The sequence below is a fragment of the Lonchura striata genome, chromosome Z, assembly GCF_046129695.1.
Source record: "Lonchura striata isolate bLonStr1 chromosome Z, bLonStr1.mat, whole genome shotgun sequence".
NCBI classification, from domain to species: Eukaryota; Metazoa; Chordata; class Aves; order Passeriformes; family Estrildidae; genus Lonchura; species Lonchura striata.
Genome location: NC_134642.1, coordinates 49908789 through 49932498, shown reverse-complemented (window position 1 = coordinate 49932498; position 23710 = coordinate 49908789). Strand labels below are relative to the sequence as shown.

General features: G+C 41.1%; 1 long non-coding RNA gene across 1 annotated transcript; it reads right to left on the bottom strand.

Annotated features, from left to right (window-relative positions):
• Window positions 1-892: 892 nt before the first annotated feature.
• On the bottom strand, window positions 893-20473 carry LOC144248376 (uncharacterized). Its single transcript, XR_013341717.1, has 2 exons — window positions 20429-20473; window positions 893-1894 (listed from the first exon to the last, which is right to left on the bottom strand). It is a non-coding gene; the product is annotated as an uncharacterized LOC144248376 (long non-coding RNA).
• Between the last annotated feature and the right edge of the window lie 3237 nt (window positions 20474-23710).

Below are 23710 nucleotides of genomic sequence, written 5' to 3'. Positions count from 1 at the left end.
AGTACAGGATAGAAACTCTGCCATGATGAAACCTCAATAAACAGTCTACCTAGTTTTCCTTTTAGTTAGGATTGTATTAGTGGCTTACTAGCCTAAATTGTTTTAAATAACTGAATTATTAAATATTCTGAGCATTAGAAAGCCACTACAGAAGTGCCAGCTATTTGTGTGTATGCTGATAGTATTACTACTTTGTATCAATTTTAAGATAAGTGGAAAATAATTTGTTCACTGTGATATACTCGCTTACCTTGGTTTGCATAAGAATGTACTAGTGTGTCTTTGAAATGCTTATTTGCTTACAAGGTGATAAGGAGGTTGAGATTAGAGTCCTGGGTGTGTATATCTGGTCTGCTTGCTGTATCTCAAAAGAAGAGACTTAGAAGCTATCACAACGACCAGACTCAGACTACATCTGGAGAGTCACGCCTGCAAGGAGAAGGGGGGGGATAAAAAGAAGGTTGGGACAGAACATTTTTGCGCGCCGTTGGTGGAGCAGGAGACTCCCCGGCCGCCCAGCGCTGGATTTTGCCTGCCTTACTCGCTTGCTAATTTTAAATAAAATTGCTTTATTGAATTAAGACACTTCAAATTGCCGTGTCACAATTTATAACAAATTTGATCACTCAGTTTCTCAGATAATCAAAATGTGCATTCAAGATTGACAGATTTTGACTGCACACTATCTAGGACTAAAGAATTTATCAAGTATGTCCCCTTTATATTCTTAAGTATTTCCATATCCTCATTGACTAGATTAGTAAATAGCTGTCTTGGTTCGACAAGACAGGAGTCTGTGAAGGAGGGCTAAAGCCTCCTGTGCAATGGAGAAGGTAAACCCCCTCCCTCCGAATTACTAGGAGTTTTAAATTAAAAGGCTCTCAGGCAAAGATATGGGAATGGGAGTAACAATTGTTTACTAGGAGACAACTAGACAACAATTTAAAAAGGCAAATGCAATTGGTACAAACAAAACCAGTGAAAAAGTCCACAACCTGAGGATTCGGGGTGCCAGTATCAGTCCTGCTGGGACAATTGCTCCCTTGCAGTGGCTGATGAACTGCAGCTGCAGTGGTGATCTTTAGAAGGGTATAGTTTTCCTCTGAAGATCTGGTGGCAGTGGGGCCGGTCTTCCTCTGCGCCGGGGTTGCCTCCGAGCTCCGCCGCCGTCGCCTCAGCGCGCTCCTGCTGCTTCACTGCGAGAGCCGCCGAAGAGAGCTGCTTCTCTGGCAATCCCCCAAAGTAAAAAGCTGCTCTGTCCCCAAAAAGGTACCCCCTTATATCCAATAAAAGAGTGCTTGGCTTCCCCCTCTGGGTGGAACATCTCACAATAGGATGGTGTTACGTTACCAGCCCTGCATTGAATCAGTCAATGGCCCATTAGCAAACCATTACCTCTTAGGAGCAAAACCGGTTCTTGGAAAAGATAACAAACCTGCCCAACCTTCAACAGATGGCAAATAGAATACAAGCTTATCTTACAACCCAGGACAATAGGTTTTAAGGTTAATAGATTTTAATGAAGGAGGGATTAGTTCTTCAGCACAGACTTACATATTTCTATAAATAGCTAGATGATAATATTTTTTCTAAAGTCCTCTTTCAAATTATCATCATCATTTATATTTACTTTATGAAATTTTTGAAAAATATAGAATTTTTTTTAGGGATTTTTGTGAGTATCTGTCAAAGAAAAAAGTTGTTAATTTACAGGTGAAATGATCAATTTAATATTTTGACAGTTGTAGCCTCCTCAGGCCTTTATCTTTAAGCCTTAAACTAGTTCAGTAGCATATAGTTTATATACTGATTTTGATGTTGACTAGGTTGCAAATTTTCTGTCCAGATCCTGCATTTATTTGGAGAGGTCTTCATTACTGTCTTCATTATTGATCTATTATGGTGGGAAGAAAAATAAAACAGAGAACACTGCATGAGGCACTATGCACAGATATTATCGCAGCATCACCACTCACCACTTTGCAAAGTGGCATCTTGAATATCATTCTGTAGCAAATGTGTGTAATTTAGAAATTCACTCAGTTTATAACTTTGAATGTTTGATTCTTTCCTTGTAACTTTACCATGTCTTTAAGTAGTCCTAGTTCTTTCCTGAAACTTTTTTTTTCAGTCCTTTGAAACTCAGTATTTTGTTTCCTGCAAGATGACAATTACTGTCTCCTGTCTCTGAGGTCAAGGGAAATGTTTCTCATAATTATTTTAAGAAAAGTATAGTTTTGCTTGCAGAAAGAAAATCAGAAGATGTGCCTAAATTAAAACAAAACATAGCAAAACAAAAACAAACAGAAAACCCACCTGCTGAAATGTGGAAATTACATCTGTATACCTATCTTCCAGAGACAGTTTGTAAAATTGCTTAAATCTCTCTATTATTATCTGAGACAGCTGCCAACATTCTTTATTCAGGCTGAATTTTGCTTTCTGGTATAATTCACACTGGTTCTCTGAACTAAAGCAAGAGTTTGAATAAATTTCTGTGGCTTCCTCCCACACACAGATTCACTAACTTGCAGATAGATGTTGAGTTTTATGTTCTCTTCACAGTTATTCTCATCTCCAGCAGCAGCACACCACTTTGATTACTTTAGAATGAAATTTACTGGGACATGTAAACATGTTATTTATGTGTATTTTAAATTTCCAGTAAAAAAGAATAATTTAAGATAGTTTTGAAGAGTGTTAAATACTGCTTGTCAGGGTACATCTTGAGGAATCTGATTAAAATTTTATATTATTACCCTATCTTCAAAACAGACTGCTTTCAGGAGCTGCTAAACCATCATTTTGCATTTATCTATTACAGATTATATGTGAATACTATGCTCGTGTAGGTGTACACTGGGACTTGCCCTACATGCTATACTCTTACCTGACTCTACCTGACTGATATTTTTTGTTTTTTGTCAGCACACAAGCAGATTTTTGTGCCTGGGGAGATGTGCAGTATATAAAAATCTTCCAACCTGCAGAAGCAGTGTTGGGAAGAAGTGAAGGAGACACAAAGAAGAAAACTGGTTAGGTTCCTTTGAATTGTGTTTTTCAAGTTGTGTTTTGAGACAGAGGCTTTTGAGTGCTGTCATTGTTTTACCATCTACGTCATTTAAAGTCTACTGAATGGCAGTCAGCTCAGTACACCTGAAAACCTTCTAGTTTTCTCTGCTGCATTCATGTTGAAAAATGGAGCAGTTTTTTAATAAAAATGGCCAGGAACATAAATTTGACATTAATGTTATACTAGGATCTGTTCATTGACTTCTCTGTAAATCCAAATTTCTGGAGAAAAAGCATATCACAGGGGAACAGTTTTCAAAAAATTTGTTTTCCTCTTAAATAAGCATATTCAAGCTGCACATAGCTAAGGAGAATGTCCCTAGAAAAACAAAAACCTAATTTATGTTCAATTTTATTTTCTCTGTAACATATTGCCATGTAACAAAAAGTAATTTGTTTCCAGTCAGAAGGTGGAAATGGAGACTCTGGAGACAAAAGCGGCAAATGTTCTGTGGCAAGACAAAGACACCATATGAAAATGGCAAAATGGCAACTTCATTTACACCATGACTAAAATAGTTTTGGCATGCAAAATCATCTATGTTTATAAGGGGCAATCATGGACTTAAGCATATATGATAATTTAGAAGACAATTATTTTTCTTAGAAGGGGATTCACTGTGCACTTTTAATTGCCATGTTAATATCATTACAACATCTAGCAAGATCTTATCTTTTGTCTTTTTTAACTAAAGTGACTAGAAACTAAGCTAGCTGCATGGCATATTTCTTTCTCTTGTAATATATGAGCCTATGAAAATCTTACATCCTTTGCTGCTCTTAAGGTCAAAGAAACTAGTTAAAGAAGTTTTGTCTAGGCTTCAGGCATCAGTTCATCAGATACCATGGCCCTGACTTAGACCAGATTATGTTCCTACCTTGTAATGACATAAATTAGGAGGATGATACATGTATTTAGTAAGTAAACAAGCCATTAGGAGAAAAGATTTGAGAATAAGGGATTATTGACTATCTTAAGAAGAGCACAATTGGGTGACAGCATGACTAAGTCTTAGCATTCTACAGAAGTAGAATGCACAATATTTTTCAGGAAAAACATTCTTGTAACTCAGAGGAAAAAACTTCTGTAATTAGTAGCAGGCTAATACTGTAGTACTTTTCAGTATTCCAGAAGTGCCTGCAAGGCCAGCGATCATTGCAAATGCAGGGAAGAACCTAGCCTAGAAAGTTTTCTTTCCAAAAGCCTTGCAGAAATGTTTTGGACCTTTTAAACCTGAGGGTTTTTTTTCAACTCAGAAATTCTTCTGACTTTGAGAAACTGGAACAGGTTCCTGAGGGAATTTGGTCAATGCTCTCAAGCACATAGAGTGATTCTTTGGGGTGCCTGGACCCCAAAGTGTTGGACTTGGTGATCCTTGTCAGGTAATCATCATGGAATTGTATTGGAATCCATTGTAGTGACTGAAGACATGTACTGGAACGATTCCAGCCCTTTGTCCTGCAGCTATGTGTTGGGGGCCGCGCCTGGGCTATGGGACAAGTTTATAATAAACTATGAAGAGCGACCTACCCTTGACCCTGAGATGCGGAACATGAAAAAGGGAAGCTGGCTATATGTTGAGACAAAGACAGGATGTATAAAACCCACAGAATGCTTTGCAATGCCAAAATAATGCACCAATTAGAAGTTAGATAAAGCCGCATGCATGCCTCGTGCACAAAGCGGGCCATCCAATCATATTATGCATGATCACAGCATGATCGCATGTAAGGAAGTAAAATACTGTATAAATAAACATATGTAGCAGCTAATAAAGGGAGCTTGCTTAGGAACCTACATCGTGTCGGTGTGTGCTCCCTTCACCTGGCCGTGACAGCCATGGCCCATTTTCAACAGGACATATACCCATACATAAATTGAACCCTTCAATTACATTTAACCCTGTCTTCCCATGTATTGTTGTGGCTGTCCATGTCTGCTGTGAGTCCCAGTCAGCTATGCCGAAATTATCTCCTGTATGAAGCAACCTGATGGAAACCAAAAGTATTTTAAATGAAACTGCTATTGTGTAGAATCAGGATTACAAGAATGTAAGGTAGAAATCTCAGTAAGTATATGAAAGCCTAGATCAGGTACTGTGATGGAATAGAAATATAAGGGGTTCACGTGTACTTTATTGAATTCACTGTGTCTCTTTAGAAGAAAGAACTTGCATTTAGGCATGGTTCCTAACAGCTCAGAGGCTTTCTGTTTTGCAGCAAAGTGCTTAGCCAGTTCCAGAGGCTAGAAAGTGCCTTTCCCATCTCCTCTGAGATTTAGAAACTTCATTCTGCTCTCAGCAGTTCCTCTGCATGTGCCACAACCCCTCAACAGCAAGCAGCAGATTGTGGGAAGATTATGCTCCTGCACGGTGTGGGTGGAGGGAGGCAGAGATCTCTGAAGCTTGCTTTTGGGGAAAGAGGTGTATTGGGGGTGTAGGAGGGACTGAGCCTCGTGCTCTCAGTCGCAGCACGTGGCCGGGCTTAAGAGGGTGGGGCAGGGGAGAGACAAACGGAGGGAGAGAGAAGGGAAGCCCCAGGGGGGGAGGAAGTCTAAGAGAGGGGGAGAGGTACAAGAGGGGGGAGGGAGGAAGTCCAAGAGACCGCATGGCCCCTCGGAGCTCCCTTTTCAGGGGCTCCTCGATGGGCCGGGACAAGGCATGGGCCAATGGGGTTACAGACCCCGATGCTTCAGGGGCAGGTACAGAGGTGTGGGATGAGCCATACAATCTTTTGGGGGGTGGGATGGAACAGTCCATTTCACTCCAGGATTCATCCAAGGGCAGAAGTGACATCCGGCTAGCTGAGGAACAATTATATCTATCATCTGCAACAGCAGATCTTCTCCATGTTTTATCCTGTTTCATGCTTCTCTCTCACAAGCAGATTTGTTTCCTCTCCAGGGTACTCCCACACTGTGTGGAAGCAATGAATGAGAATGAATAAATTAAAAAAAAACACAACCAAATCCCTACTTTTTTGTGTTGTGCCCTTTTTTCATTGTTGAAAATCAGATATAACCTTATTTTTTAGCAGTTTTACTTTTAAAAGCAGATATTCCACTGTTTCTCCTTCCTCTCCAAGTGGAGTGAAAGGTAGACAAATGAAGAGGAATTTTATCTAATCTCATTTGAAGAGTTAGAAATATACTTTTATGTGGGCATTCAAGAATGCTGTTCTCTTCACCTTGTCCTTTGTCAAATAGAATTCACAGGTGGTAAATAAGACTCTGCATTGTTGTGCAGCAGATATTTCAGCTGGCTTTTACATCTGCCACATTATCATAGAGTCAATAGAATCATTGAATGGTTTGGTTCAGAAGGGATCTTAACGATCACCTAGTCCCAGCTGCCTTGCCATGAGCAGGGACATCTCCCACTAGACCAGACTGCTCACAGGCCAAACCCAACCTATCTTTCTAAATTTGCAGGGATGGGTCATCTGCAGCTTCTCTGGGCAGCCTGTTCTAGTGCCTACCACTCACAGAAAATAATTTCATCTGTATTTCTAAACTAAATATGCCCTCTTTCAGTGGGTACCCATTAATCCTTGTCCTGCTACTACAGTGTCTGTTGAGAAGTCCCTCTCCAGCTTCCCTGTAGGATCCTTCAGATACTGGAAGGTTGCTATGAGGTGTCCCCACAACCTTCTCCAGGTCAAACAGTCCCATCTTTCTCACCCTTTCTCCATAGTGGAGCTGCCCTAGTCCCCTTGTCAACTTTGTGGCCTGCCTCTGGACTTGCTCCAACACATTCTTTTGTTGGGGGAAGTATTTCAGGTAGGGCTTCCTGAGAACAGAGTCAAGAGTAAGAATTATGTTCTACAGTGTCTAACTGTAATGTTCACATTGCTGTTAAACTGAATGATCATGCAGTGCAATGGTTGCTACTTGTTAGAGGTTCAATTTTTTTTTTTTTTCTGGACAAGGAGGTAGTCTCAGCTCTGAGACTCTACACTTCAACTGCTGTGTGAAACATCCACAAAAAATCATTTGTTTGGATCTAGAATATATTTTTCTTGATGTAGAATTGTACTTCATTTCACCAAAAAACTTCCAAATTTAGAATAAATTGTTTATAATGGTCTTCAACAGGAAATGATTAATAGCACTCATTCTAAGAAATAAGTTCAGACTGAAATTCAGGAGCCATGCATTTTGACAAGGAATGGTGCTGTTTTTGTTCAAAACAAATGAGGATAATTAAGTTCAGTGAGAAGACAACTGTAAAGAGCCAGGAGTTTTCCTTTCACTAAGAAATGGAGACATCTGCCAGGTGCAACTGTGCAAAGTGAGGCAACAGCAGCTTCAAATTCCAGACAATGACTGATAAAAATTGCTTCAAGGAAGTCTTATGCCAAAGGAACGTGTCTGCTGATAGTAAAAAAAGAATATTAAAATTAGTAGTTTTGGCACACAGGAACACAATGTTTGTAAAACTAATAAAGCCCTAGAACATCTGGCTTGCTTTCTAGCCCCTTGTAATGGTTTTGCTTGGCCTGGTTTTTGGTAGCAGGGGGCTACAGAGATGGCTTCTGTGAGAAGCTGCTGGAAGCTTCCACCATGTCAGGCAGAGCCAATTCCTGATGGCTCTGAAGATGGATGTGTTGCTGGCCAAGGCTGGGCCAATTGGAGAGGTTGGTAATGCCTCTGTGAGAACAGATTTAAGAAGAAAATTAAGACAAAGTGGGGCAAACAGAGCTATTTTTTCTAGTCAGAGAAGAGGAGGAGGTGAGAAAATGTGAGATAAACAACAGGGAGACACTAAGGTCAGTGGGGAAGGAGGGGCAGGAGCTGCTCCAGGCACTGGAGCTGAGTTCCCCTGCAGCCTGTGGTGCAGCCCATGGTGAAGCAGCTGTGCCCCTGCAGCCACTGGGGATTCACAGGGATGCAGAGATCCTGCAGCCCATGGAGGTGCCCATGCTGGAGCAGGTGGATGCCTGGAGGAAGCTGAGATCCAGTGGGAGACCTGATGGAGAGAGGGTGTTGTAGCTCAGGCAGCTCCTCTTGCCGCGATACCCCGAGAGGAAGCGTGCTGGGTGGCGAGAGGGAAGAGAACAGACGGCTGCTCCCCCTGCAAAGCTCTGCTGTCCCAGTTGTTGGCGCAGGGACAGACAGAGGCGACATGGGACTTGGGATTGAACAGGATGGTTTTATTCAGTGAGCCCCAAGACCCTCCTGGGACGGCGAACAAAGGTTTTATACGGGAACTCATGAAGAGGGGTTTAGGAACAGCAACCAGTGAGGGTAGGGCTGGGGAGGAGTTTAAGGAGGGACATAGCACAAATCTGTCAGGGGAAACTGGGGAGGGGAGTAACACAAAATAACCAATAGGGTGTTGAGCCTCCCTGAATAGACAGGGAATGCTCTGGAAGCAAGGGAGGAGGCTAGGAGGAATGACAGGGAATGTTCTGGGGAAAGGGGCAGGGAAAGAGAGGATTGACAACTTGGAGAGGAGGGGGTTAGGGAAGAGCTTGGGAAGATTGACAACTTGGAGAGGAGGAGATTGGGGGGGTGAACAGACACTGAACAAATATCAAATCAAATGAAAACACACCACAACAAGAGGGGCCCTGCCCCCAGGCTGGAGCAGTCTCTCCTTGGAGGACTGCACCCTGTGGAATAGTAACCCATGCCACAAGTTTCGGGAAGACTGTTTGTCTGTGGGAGGGATTAGCATTGCAGCAGCTTTGGATGGACTGCTGCTCGTGAGAGTGGAGCCATGCTGGAAAAGTTAATGAATCTTGTGGGAGGGACTCCACAGTGTAGCAGAAGAAGGACTCCTCCCCCAGAGCAGTGGAAGAAAACCTTGTTGATGAGTAGACCAAACTGTCATGCCCTGTCTCGCTGTGCTGCTGGGAAGGTGGGAGGAGGGAGGAGCTGGGGAAAGAAAGGTGTTTTTAAAGGCTTATTTTACTTCTTATTATCCTCCTGTGACTCAGTAGTAAATTAATTTTTTACCTCTGAGTTGAGGCTGTTTTGCCCTTGGAGTGTTTTCTCTGGTCCTCATATCATCTCCTGAATCCTTCATTAATTTTTCTCTCCTCTGCCCAGCTATGGCAGGGGAGGGTGAGCGAGGAGCTTGTGTGGATGCCTGGTGTTGGGCTATTGTCAAACCACAACACTCCTGTGTTGGTATCAGTTTTTATGAAGGAGTAGGTAAGAGCTGAGAAAAAGCACTTAGACAGACTTGGAAATGGAAGGCTTTCTTGACCCTCTTATGAGAAAAGAGAATACTGGTAGCTGCTGGGCTTATAGTTGCCACCAAATCTCAGTTAACATGAAGGACAGTCTGAAATGAGAGATCTAGCCAGTGCAGGACTGTAATTATTTCACAGTGTCAGATGACAGAGCATTCTGCTCTGGATGTAGTTTAAAAATAAACACATATAAAAAGTAATTACATTTCAGCACTGTAAATGGGTCAGACACATACTAATTAAGTTTTCTGAAAAAGCTGCATTTCCTTGCTCCATACCAGGTGAGTGCAGTTGCTGGTATCTGTGAGGAAGAGAAAGTTCATATTTCACAGGTCTTACCACCCTCTTCATCTAACAATTATGATTTTAGCATAGTTAAATATTTGACATGGCACCTTATTTGCTTAATTATGAAATAAAACCAATAGAACCATTGGTTGGTTGTTTTGTATTGTGTTGTGCCTATACAACATACAAGCACAGTCTTTGCAAGTTTTATGCATCTTTGTCATCATATCTATTTACTTATGCTGTATTTGTCAAGTTTCAAGGTTAATCTCTATCAGGTGCTGTGCAAACATATATAGAGTGAAATCAAAGGTAATATGTCAGCAAAAATGAGAGAGCACAGAAACTCCTTTTTACCTCTCAAGTGTGAAGTGCCTCATAGCAGATATGCACACCTTTGGTTTTTCTTATCCTAGTTCAGACTGAACCATAAGTAATGTGCTCTTGAAAGTACAGATTTATTTTGTGTTTGGAATTAGTCATGCTCTTAAAGTTCTATAGTATAGAACAAAGAATTGTATCTCTTACAGTTCTTCAGTTCTTCAGTTCTTACAGTTTCTTCAACAAATCTTTGCAACTGTGGTCATCCCTGCTGGTGCGGGACACAACATGGACTTGACTATCAGGCTGCATACTGTGTGAAGTGATGCCTGTTCATCTCCAACACCATCATGGCTATCCAGACCACTACAGTCCTATCAGAATCTGCTTCCTGTGAATTAGATGCTGCAGCTTCTAATAGATACTTCCTGATACCTTCCTTTGGCAGACATGCTGTGTCATTTCTGCTTGTGAAAACCTCTGAAATTGTTTCAACATCCTTCATTTTCAGCAAGAGATGTTCTTCCTGCCTGGAAGGCATTCACCATGAAGGCTTCCTTTTCCTGTATCTCCTTCCTCACCTTGTCTTCTGCAACAACCCAACTGAATGTTTAAGTGATGCCCATGATTAAATACTGACAGGTTTTATTATTTAGCTTGGTGTCTCTCATCTGTATTTACAATAGATATAGTGGAATGTTAAAGTTATCTCATCCTGACAGATTCTGAAATTTTATGCAAAAAAGAGGTTGATCTTTTTGAAGCTCTCTGCAGAAAGAATACTTTTCCCCAAGAAGCGTGGAAAAATGCAGTTTAGATTTTTAGATGTTTATTCAATGTGTCTCATGCTTCAGCCAGGGACTTCCTGTCTAGAAGCCTACTATTTTCACGAAAATATTCAGTGAAATTCCTCTGCAGGATATTTTGTGTATTTCTTTTTTCATATTCTACTCCTCTTTAAGTGTGATGAGCACCAGCACTTCCACTCAGAATTGTTTCATGTGCACATTGTTGTTATCTGATATAAGATGCAGCTGGAAAGGTGTTCAATGAGATTTTAAAAACAAATATTTTGGAATAAACAATTGAAATAATTACTTCTAATTCTCCTCCTGCCATATTCTGTGCCATTCTAAATGAATGTATTATACAGTAAAGTGTTCAGCAGGGCTGAAATGGGCCCCTGGAAATGTTAGATTCTGGCAGTCTTGCACATGTGTTTCCATTGGCAGAGAAGGCCTAGTACCTGTTCGTCTCCAGGGCAGAGCTGTCTCCAGCTCTTGGAAAGGTGAAACAAGAGACTCTGTAACCAGACTTAGACTCATTTGTCCATTAAGTTCTCCCCCTGGGTTGGCAATTCTTTAGGATGTGTGCGATTGTGGACCAGTGAAGCTCCGATAAAGTCTATTTCATATCAGTCCTTGATCAGATTCTGCCCAGCTGGGTGTTAGGTACTTGTGTTTCCAGCTTTCTCTCTTCAAAATCTCAGAAGTTTGAGAGTGCTATGTGCACAGACCTGATACCAAGAGTAACTGAGTAGGATGACGCAATTAGTGAATAAATCAGAAGGAAAATCTGCAGAAGGCTGTTATTTTCCCAGGTTCCTCTTTTCTTCTGCTTCCTTGCTAGTTGATGCCATTATTCCCATCTCTAGGAAAAATCACTTTTAATGAAATGCTGCCACTTTCAGTTAACCACCAGTTAATATTTTAATCACTGCAACACTGTTCATTCTACTCAGAGCATCTCATTCAATGTTAGCTCAGACTATTTTAATGTCTTAGCACTCAGCACTCCCTTTTAATTTATGGAAAGCTTTTGTCTGCCTTCAACTAGATTGCAATTTTCTTTCTTCTTATCTATGTCAGTTATTATAATGCATTTTGCATTAAATGTTTTCTTTATTGTATGTTTTTTCTTAATTCAACTGAACATAAAATTGACCTATCACTAGTGAGCATTTTGAAAAAAACTTAACCAAACTACTGTGCAGCAATTATGCAAATAAGTGGACTTACCGATTTTAGCATTCTGAAATAAGCATACTTAATTTTAAATAAAAATTATAATGGATTTTAAATATTTATAATAAGTTGTTTATCACTGAAAATCATCACAGCACCATTTTTAATGTTATTTTCTCTACCAATTTTCTCCTGGCTTACAACATGCTATTATGACTAAGATTTGAGACACAATCTTCAGCTGATTTAAATTAGAAGAATCCTACTATTTTTGATGAAGTTCTGTGAATTTATAACTGCTGTAATTCTGCATCTCTTCTATTACATGCTGTGTGAAAGCTGGACAGCATTCTGGAATTCATGAAATACATTGTACTTATTTTACTGAAATCCTTTCATTGACTTACATTTTGTCAGTCTGCATTTGGGAACACATTAGCATTCCACATTGTTGTCACTCTGGAGCTGTATAGAGTAGTCTCTGTGCAGATGGTCCATCAAGTCCTATAATTTCTTTGAGCAGACATGCACTGGATTCTTTCTTAGGCTTATTCTGTTACACTGGAAGAAGTCCCACCAATCAAATATTCTGACTTGCAGCCAGAATGAGGCTTTCAGTTGCTGCTTGAAGAAATTGTATTTGAGGTTTAGGTAGACTGCTAATTTACAGTGATTAGCCTCCAACATCTATCTCTTGGACTGGGCTCTTTCAGTGAAGCAACAACACTCAAACCACTGTTTGGCTGCACTAGATGAAAAAATTCAGCATGCTTCTGGCATTTTCAGGGGGTGTAATCCTTGAGGTCAGAAGATGCTCCTTTCTTATCACTGCAGCCACTTCAGAAGAGGAAGAACAGATGAGGTTACCAGACTGCTGTGTGGCACATGTGTGAAGGAGCAGGTGAATACTGTCTGCCCCATTCGGAGTGAATGCAACTGATGTGTACCCCAATCTTCACCCCAGTTCTCATTTAAATTACTAGATAGATTAGTTTCCCTGTGTATTTCTGGATATTTTTAAAGTCTCCATTTAAAGTGAGGAAAATTAGTGATACATTTAGAGCTAGAACTTACACCAAAGACAGGTGCTACCCAGATTTTGGTGCACTTATGAGGGTCTAAACCATTTTGTCCAGAGAAAACTTGCTATGGCTTTTTCTTTCCCCACATTAAGTAATCTTTTCTAGCAATCTTTTCTGTGTTTCAGCAGCATAGTTGCTCTAGGGGAAGTTTTCCCCTGAAATCTTATATTGGCTAATATCAAACCCTGTGACTGAATTTTCTGCTTTCCCTTGTTGATGCCTAAATACACTTTGAAATCAAAGCTTACTTGGAAAGTGATGGTTTTTAGTCAAACTTAAAAAGTAGCTTCTATATGAACCATAGGAAGCAAAAGACTGGATCTCAGGAGCGTCACTCAATGGACACACATTTTTACACGTCATGGTTCTGTGACAGAGAACACAATATATGCCATTGAAAATATGGTGTGTTGGCCCCAGCTGAAACGGTGGAAAGCTTCAAACAGAACTTACTGTTGGGACTTTCTTAGACAATTTTCAGGAAAACATTTGGTGATCAACACTGCCCTTGTCTCCCTTTCTGTCTCTTGGAACATTTTAATTCCTTTGTTATGAATCTTGTGTCTAGTCAGTTAGTTGCTTTTGTAGTTTTTGGTTCAGGCTATTTATGAACAACCATGCTTGCTTCTTCTTTAGATTCCAGATTATTTAATTTTGACCAAGAGTCAGATGAAAGCTCAGCTTAGATCCCTAGTGTTCATGTTGGATCCTTAAGAAAGAACTGATCATAGAAGGAACCATTAAATTATACAGACATGGGAGAGGTTTTTCCCAATGTAATTCCCCACCCTCTTGTATCCTGATAATCATGGGACAAACTGATGGCAAATATTTCTGCCCTGAGCACTGGTGTAAGACAGTGATGTCAATGTTATAACCAGTTTATTTGTTACATGCCTGTGTTGTGAAGAGCAATAGAGTTATTGAGGAAAGCTTTTATGAGGCAGTATCCATATAGCAACTCACTGACAGCTAAAACAGGAGCGTAAGTGATAGCATCACTGCTAGTGACACTTGGTGTTCAGGTTGTCTGAAAGCAACAGTCAACCATGTAAATACTTTTTGAAGGTAGCTAAGAATCTTGTCATACCTTGGCTGCATTGATTGCAGTGACTTGAGAGAATCGCACCTTACATGGAAGGTGACAGCATTCTGCCTATACTGCCAGTATTTGTGGTCATGGGGCAAGGTGTCAACATATACTTACTTTAAAAGCAAATATTCAGGGTGGGGTCTTAAGAATTAAGGTTTTTGTTTTATTTCTGTCTCTAGATCATTGAAAAACTACAGATTTAAACATTTAAATAAGGTCCAACTTTTATTTTTTATTCTTTCATGATGGTGGGATTCACTTTGGAGTGGGGCAGAAACATGTTTTACACAAAAATCCACAGAGCTGGATTATTTGTTAAATAAATAGAAAATTTTCCTATCCCCTCCTAGGAGATGAATGTGAACTTCTTAACTAAGTAATGCCGCCTTTTTTTTTTTTTTTTGTTAATATTCCTGAAAAATACAATAAAAGAGAGATAAGGTATTATCAGATTGCAGGAGAGGAACAAGTGCTACACACCATTCAAATCCAGGAAAATATCTTGTTTATATTCATATTATTTTGTGCAGATAAATACTGACTGTATCTATGCCTATATGTTTAGGAGCCTGAGCTTGCAGATCACAGAAACATAGAATTACAGAATATCCTGTGTGTTGGAAGGACTCGCAGGGATCACTGAGTCCAACTCCTGGCCCTACACTGCACAGTCCCTAAAATCACACCTTGGGACTGTTATCCAAACAGTTCTTGAGCTCTGTCAGGCTTGGTGCTGTGACCACTTCCCTGGGGAGCCTGTTTCAGTGCCCAGCCACCCCCTGGCTGAAGACCATTCTCCTGATACCCGATCTAAAGCTGCCCTGACAAAACTTCCTACTATTGTATCAAGTCCTCTGCTTACTCTTTAAACCCTTCTCCAGTTTTGTGCCTTCCTTTGTTGGAGCTTTCTATCTTTCTTATACTGTAGGACCCAAAGCTACCTCCCCCCACCACCCCCGAGGTGAGGCAGCCACAGTGCAGAACAGGGTGGGAAAATCCCCTCCCTTGCCTGACTGTGATGCTGTGCCTGATGCCCCCCAGTACTTGGCTGCCAGGGCACTGCTGACTCATGTTCAAGCAAAGTGGTATGACCATTTCTGAATTTTGTAAGTAAAAAAAAAAAATATATACTTTATACCAAGATATTTAAAAATGTTAATCCTGTATAAATGAAAAATGAGAGACAATAGAAACTTGGCTTGTAAGGAGGTAAGTCAGGGTTGAAACTTAAGAAGACTGATGCAATTTTCCAGCTCGGTTATCCAGAATGCAAGCAATCATGCATACACTCCAAGATGTGTTTTATTTTAGTGGAATAGTTGTTTGGCATACTGCAAGCCATATTTCTGTCTGTTCTGTGGTGGCTTTGGACCATGAAATAACTGTTGTGCTTTCAAAAAGCTTTTATTGTCATAAAAATATTTGTCTTATTTTTTATTGAACAAAGGAGATATAATCTAAGAGTTATTAAGATTTCCCCTTTAGTAGTCACTAAATTTAGGAATGATTGGGAAGAATCGCAGTAACTTTGTTTAATATTAAAAAGATTTTTCAAAGATCTTTTCCTCCATTTTTAGGTGTAGTCTTCAGTACATTCTCATGATGTTATTTTTTATGACTGCATTTAAAAAATCTCTGTATAATTTTCTGTCTGCACTGGAGTTGATGAAAATATTGAATGTGAAGTGAAGTGGGAAAATCAGTGGTTCATCCAATGAATTCTTCATCCAGAAAACTTCCATGGTAGACTGGTAAAATAAAATATTTTTCCTCAGAAGGTACATCAGATTAATTGCTGTGGCAAATATACTGATGTGATTATGCATTACAAAATGCTATTCTATGAGATCATATTTAGACAAATAACTAATATGGAATTATTGTTTTGCTGAATAAATATGAAGTGAATTCCTTGGCTGAGAGAAGAATAGAAAATGGAACTCAGATATATAGAACACAACATTACTCAGTTCTAGTTTATGTCACTACACTATAATTTTAAAAAATGAGTACAAAAAAGGAGGTATCTCTGGATTGTCTCACTTCTACAGCTGTACATTCCTCTCTAGAATGTTGTCCAATATATAAGCTATGTATAAATGTAAAGTTAAGTAGGAGAAAACAGACTGCATGTATGTATTAAATGCTGTACTTAGTAACGTGAGGGTACAAGAGTAAGAAATCACAAGCACCCACAAGGGTGAGCAGCAAAATAATTTCTTGACAGGAGTTATACTCTTTATCAGCCTGATCAGTCAGACAGGACAGGAGTTATACTCTTTATCAGCCTGATCAGTCAGACAGGACTTATATTTCCTACTGATGCTCTTTCATGGTGAAAACAACCATCAGCGAAATAAACAAGAATAAATGGGAAGTGTTCTTTGTGGTTTACACTCTGTAAAATTTGTTTCAACCATCCTAATCCCATCCTGCAACTTGATCTAGCCAAAATCGAACTGCTGGTATTAGAGAGACTGTAAATAGAAGACGGTATGTCACAACATACTGAAAGAGAACTCTGTAGGCAGAAGCATCCTAACACTCTTCTCTTCTATCAATGCCTTGCATTCCAATAATACCTAATGTGGTAGTCTGTTATTTTACAGTTTGTAAAATAACTTCTGTGGTATGCTTTAATATTCCTTGTTATAAGTTTGTAATGGTACATTCTATGTACCCCATTTGGCTTCCCTAATGGTTCAGTCCTGAGTTGTTTACCACAGTTTTCCCTGCTAAAATGTATGTCAATCCACTTGTCAATCCACCTGCATACCTCTCTTGTTCCCTTGTCTTACCCCTGTCTGTCAAAGATAGCACACTCCTTTGCTTCTGAGTGTTCCTGGTCTTTCATCCCTTCCTCAAAGCAGAATTGGACTGTAGGATTTTCTCCCTTCCCATGTTGGCTTCTCTTGGGGAACCCTCACCTGCACCCCTCCCCTAATGCCTTCCTATTAGTCAAGGGTTGTGTCCTCCCCGTGTTCCCCCTACCCTTTAAAAGCAGTCCTTACATGTTCAGATTTGTCACTTGCTCTGCCCCCTTTGGGGTTAAATTTTTGGAGATTCAGACAAGTGTCCTTCCCTTATTCCTCTGCCTCGGTTTCCTCATGCTCTGTGCCTCTGCTGTGCTCTCCACACTGCAGCAATCACCGCCACCTGCACCAGTCTCGGCAGAGGCTCGGGGCGGCCACTCGCGTGTCTGCCCTCCGGCCACAGGCGGGACAGATGCCAGCAATCCTCCATCCCGTGGCCGCTGCGAGACAGACATAATCTAACATATTCAGATGATCTGTGGTAGCAGTGCTACTTCAGTGAAGTTTCTATGGAAATTCCCTACTATTCTCATCTCTTTGGGCCTACAGAGCTATCATAAGATAAATGAGTAGCTATAAACACATAGCAAGGAGAGAATTTTTATAGTCTTGCAGTAATTCTTTCGCATCAGCCCCTCAGCATGGTTCGTCACTGCATGGTAGTGGGCTTTCAACATCACCAGTAGTCAGGGCACCATCATCACTGCTGCTCAGGGGTGCAGGCATTATCTACCATGCAACTTTGTCTTTCCTGTCCTCTGATGCGTGCTGTGCTGGGAAACCCAGATGGCAGGTTCACAATATTGTGTGCCAAGTAGATGGGCTGCTAACCAGAAACCCTAAATCACATCCAGCACAAAATGAATTAAGGTAAAAACAAAAGTGCAAGCATTGATTCATGACATCCAAAAGAAACAACAGTTACAAATGATGGTTACATTTATCTATAAAATTCCCAGGCTGAGAAACAAAAGGGAGATGATTCAATCTATTTATAGTAAAGTTACATCACAGTAAAATTTCTTTGAACAAAATCACCTTCTTACTTGGGAAAGGACACATGCAACCATGCCAGATAATCATAATTATGTAGCTATTATGAAAATTAAGCCCGTAGTAGAAGATGTTTCTTGGATACATGTTTAGATTTTTGGAACTCTTTTTCAAGGATATTGCAATTAAAGCTGCCCAAGCAGTTGAATTCTTTTTAGATATTAAATGGCTGAAAAGAGATATATGATTAGAGGTAAGCCTCTGAGATAAATTTGGAATTCTTCTTAAGTAATTTTGTCTCTCTTGTAGTAATCCACTTGCTCTGCTAATCTGGGTACTGTAATAAACAGATAACATACTGTCCTGTAATGTAATCTGTGCAGGTTATAGGAGTATGGGAAAGAGTTTTGTTGCTACTGGTTTATTTTTCTTCTGGATTAAATTTTAATTTTTAGGCTGATCTGGAAAAATCTGGTTATATATTCAATAAATTACCATACTTATACAGGACATATGACTACTATTTTTCTTCCTCTCTATCTACTGTTTGCTTGTTTACAGGAAAATAAGGGTCTCAAAAGAAAGAAAAGCAGCAAAAGTTCTCAAAGTCCTTGCAGTGAGAAGAGAAAAACAACAGCTCAATTAGTTACTTCCATATGACACACACTTGCAACATACGACATGGAAATAAAGATGGGGATGGCAGGCAAGCCAGGAGAGAGCCCAGGTGGCTGAGGCCAATGGCACCCTTGCCTGTATCAGCGATACTGTGGCCAGCAGAGCCAGGGAGGTGGTTGTCTTTCTGTGTTGGCACTGGTGAAGCAACACCTCAAGTCCTGTGTCCATTTCCCAGCCCCTCAATTCAAAAAGGACACAGAGGGGCTGGAGCGTTTCCAGAGAAAGGCAAAAAACCTGTTGAACCATTTGAAGCAAAAGTCTTATGAGAAGCAGTTAAGAGAACTGTAGTTGTTTAGCTTGAAGGAAAGGAGACTCATAGAAGGAACCTCACTGCCCCCACACTTGCCTGAAAGAAGGTTGTAATAAGGTCGAAGTTGGGATCTTCTGCCACTTATCAAGTGGAAGGATGCAAGAAAATGGCAGAAAGTTGCACCAGGGATGGTTCAGATTAGATATTTGAAATTAATTATTTTTCACTAAAAGAGTAGTTAGATATTGCAATCAGCCCTGGTAGGAGGTGGAGTCACCATCTCTGGAGTGTCTGAATGTGGCACATGGTTTAGGTGATATTTTGGTATTTCCCTAGTGTCTGCTACAAATTTATTCTGAAGGAGAGGCTGTTAAAAGAACGTTCTTACATCCTTCTGGCATTAAAACAACCTCCAGAAATCAAACTGACCAAAAAACCAAACCAAAGCAAAATCCCCAAACCACCAGGAATAGTTTAAAATATCATGGGCATGATCCATTTGAAATTTACATTCATGGTGATCTGAGTGTTCACAAGCCCAAGTGTCATGGTTTGACACTGGTGTAATGCCAGCGCCCCCTATGAAAATGTACCTTCTCAAATTAATGCTGTGAGATGTAATCTGGAACAGAGCAGAGCAGGCCCAAACTTATTAACAAAGGGAAAAAAACTTTATTAAACTACTACTATGATAAAACGAAAAGGAAAAAAACCACTAAATCTAAAAAGAAAACTTTTAAAACATTCCTCCTCCCTTCACAAGTCTAACAAACTACAGTGAGACACAATTAGGACCTTTAATTAGTTTTCTACCCTTCAGATAATCAATACTTAGTCTATTAAGGGAGAGAGGAGTCTCTCTTGTGCCATAGACCCCTAAGAAACACAGCAGCCACTTCTTGTGTTTCCATGTCACACATGGCACTGTCTGGAGAAAATTTGCCATGGTGACACTCTCCTTTTTATGCACAGTGTTCTTACTACTATGCAGGGACAGACCATTCATAGGGTTTCTTTTCAAGGATGCTTTGCTAAGGACTAAAGAAAAAAACAACAGTTCAGTTTATCATTTTGGGAACACAGTCCCCCCCTATTTTCTTCCTCCCCTGGGGCCAAGGGTCTAAGAACAGAGATCATCTTCTTCTCTTCTTTATTTCTGAATATAGGGCATATCACTACAACTTTCTTAAACTTTTTTCTGTTTACTCTAGCTGCTCTCAGCTGCTGAAGCAGGTCTCTTTGTTTACTATGCATCCCTTCAAAATGCAGTCTCTTTTGGAGGAGAAATTGGTTTAGTCTATAACTAACAAGAAAAGTCTCGCCAAAAGCCACTCTATCATCTCCCCCCTAACTTTCTTTTCCTAACATCTCAGGTCCCAGGCTGTCTCTCTTTTTCTCTTTTAAAATGAGGAGAACTAATATTTCACAAAGCTTTCATTTCTCAAGGAAGGGTTAAAAGTCCTGATTCCCTGGATGGCTCTTGGCCCAGACTCCAGCTATCATGCTGGGCACCTTCCCCCCACCCTTCTCTTTCTCTGCGTCTGGACAATTTCTAGGTGTCTTTAAGCTCTCTATCTCTTCCCCTCTGAGTGTGGGAATAAAGATATTTCAGCCTTCCTCTACCCTTCCATCCGCAGGAGCTGGCCCAGGTCCAGTCCTCCCACCCTTCAACCTACCTCAGTCAGGCTGCTTGTGGCTGGGCAGGGGAGTTTGCACTGTGCTCTGACTGGAACCAGAGAGAGAAAGCTCCCCTGGGAGTTCTGCTTTTAACCCCTCTGTGTTCTCAGAGGCGTGTCCAGCCTTCAGTGGTTATTCTAGATGCCAGTATCTAAATCTGACCACCGATTGGTCTGACTTCAGCTTCCTGAGAAAATTCTCTTCCATGTCAAACCACAACAGTGACACACTTCTGTCAAAATCAGTGATGCCGGGGAAGTGTTTAGAAGGCTATGTGCATTACAGACTCACAGCAGCAGAACCAGAGGGGGGCTGGTGAATGATGCAGTTGCAGATAAGATTAAGACCTGCTGTAGTTGTGGCCTGTGGCCTTGCTTCATAGTCCAGGGAATTTAAAAGTCCCCTGTAACTTCTTAAGAAGTTACAGTGGACAACCAAACAGACTTACCAACCTGCCTGCAGCATTGTTTTTAGGGAAATTATCAAACAGCAGTAGATATTGAAGTAGCTGAAGCTGTGAAAATACTGTTTGTTTAAAACTGTCAAAATTTAAAAACATGTTTAATGACACATATACAGCCAGGCAGTGCTGGTTTTATGTGTGAAATACAGGTAACTGCCTGGTGGGGAAAGCTGAAAAAGTGGTGTGCTTTCAGCCAGAAAAAGGTGACTACTGAGCCTTAAGGTATGCATATTCACAACATTAAAACAAAGGAATTATTCCAAGTTGATGGAGAAGTAAAATGCAACTTGTGGCTATAGTTCTGTGTAATGAAATAGGGGAGTGCTGAGCAATGAGAAGAGAAACCAGTAACAAGTGTATCTCCTAAGGGTTATTCATGTAAAAGTGATCCTGTACTGGTTGAATCATAATACATTTCAACATAATTTGATAGATTCTCTCTGTGGTGCTTTGAACTTGTCTGGATGTCAAGTGCCCACCAAAGGTGTTCTTATCACTCACCTCCTCTTTTGGACAGGGAAATAAAATATAATGAAAGCCTTGTGTATTGAGATATGAACAGAGAGAGATCACTCACCAATTACCATCATGGGCAAAACAGACTCAGCTTGGGGAAATTAAATGAATTTACTAACAATAAACGAATTTACTAACAACCAAACCAGAGTGGGATAACAAGAAATAAACCTAGTAACATCATCCTCCCCATTGCTCCCTTCTTTCTAGGCTTAATTTTACTCCCAATTTTCTCTTATCTGCTCCCTTCCAGCAGTGAAGTAGGGAATGGGGACTGTGGTCGGTTCACATCTCTGATGGTCCTTCCTCCTCAGAGAGGAATCCTCACACCCATCCTTTCTGCTAGCATGGGGTCCCTCTCACAGGACACAGTCTGCAGGAACCCCTGGGCAGGTGGGTTGGGGTGACCGCCTTCCCAAGAGCGATTTCCTCCTGGTCCAAACAACCTGTTCCCTCAGCCCACCTTGCACTCAGGCCCGGATATAGCAGTAAGTAGACGACCAGAAGAAGAAGGAGGGCTCTTGATGTGAAGAACCCAGTTGGGCTTTATTGTAGGAAAGGTGATGGGTCCAGGGAAAACAGAAGACAGGTGAGGAGGCAGGCAGGGTAAGCAGAAAGGATCACAGCCACAACCAAAGGGTTTCAGGATCAAGAGGCCGGGGGTGAGAGGGTGCTGATCTCTCAGGGGTGCAACAGGCACATACACATATGGCACTGTGAACTGCTACTCTCCTCCCCACAGGGGAGGGGTTAGGTATATAACCAGGAGGGTGTAGGAGGGGTCAGGGTACAAAGAAGCCAATGGGGATGGGGAAGGAGGAGGAACTAGGATGGGGTGACGCAGCTTCTACCAGTGGGGGGTGGAGAAGAGAGTGGTTTGTGACAGGGGCCAATGGGTAGGCAAGGGGTACAGAATTTTCTTGAACTGCGGGAGTAGTACAATTCTTGAGTGCCAGGGCTGTTTTGCATAGTACAACAGGGGGTTCTGGGAAGACTTCAAGTCCCTCACCCTGACCTAGGAGAGAGTCCTCCCAGGCCATCCCTGCCTTGATGTCTGGCCCATGACCTCCCACAAAAGTTTTTCCACAGTCCTTCATGAACTGCTGAGCAGTCCATTGTGGGGTCCTTTGTGAGGTTGCAAATCCTGCCTGCAACTCTGCTTCAGTGTGGGCTCATCTCTCAACAAGGCCACAGATACTGACAGGAGCCTGCACCCATGAGGGTTTATCGGAGGGTTACAGCTTCCTTCAGGCATCCACCTGCTCCAGTAGGGTTCTCCACTGGCTGCAGGTGGATCTCTGCATCCCTATGCATCTCCATGTGCTGCAGCTGTCTGAATGTGGCATTCACCATGGGCTGCAGGGGAATCTCGACACTGGTACTTGGAGACTTCCTCTCCCCCCTGCACTGACCTTGGTCTCTGAATGGCTGCTCCTGTCAGATATTCTCGCTCCCTTTCTGGCTGAAGTTGGTGGGGTTTTTTTACCCTTCTCTATTATCTCAAAGGTGGTGCCACTGTCACTGATGGGCTCAGCCTTGGCCAGTGGCAAGTTTGTCTTAGAGCAGGCTAACATTGGCTCCACTGGATACAGAGGAAGCTTCTAGCAGCTTTTCAAAGAAATCAACATCCCTGCAGTCCACAGTGCTATCTTGCCATCAAAATCTTGCCATGCAAACCCAATGCACTACCCATATCCAGTCCTTTCTAAAATCTTCCTGGAATTTATTGCAAATGACTGGAACCTAATAATTCTTCTGCTAAGAGAAAGAGATCAGCAATTCTAGACTGGGTATTATCCACAGCCAAAACTTTAACAAGGCATTGAGCTGAAAATTGTGTCTATCCCTTTTTATAAGTGGGACCCGTATATGCATGTTGTTCCCAGACTCTATTTATAGCAGACACAATTTTCATAAATAGTTGAATTAAATTACAAAATTTGGTATTGTCTGCTACAGTCTAAATTGATGCATACAAGCATTTGTTATAGGAAGCAACTAAATATCACAGTTACAATTGTACTCAAGGCCTCTATCCTGTAAGTACTTAAAACTGACATTCATTGAATTCAATTTCTTGCTGACTGGTGATAAGTGAGCTTTTTCTTATAGTCAAAGGTGTCATAAAGTCCCAAAGACAGGGCATGTGGAATTCTGGTTTGTGTTCCCTATGCTAGTTATGCATTCATGGCACAGCATGTACAGGCTTCAAAGGCATGTGTGGTGAATATGTAATAAAAATTTTATTTAATTTACTTATGTTTGCCACAACCACCTCTAACTAATACAAGAGAAAAAGTGG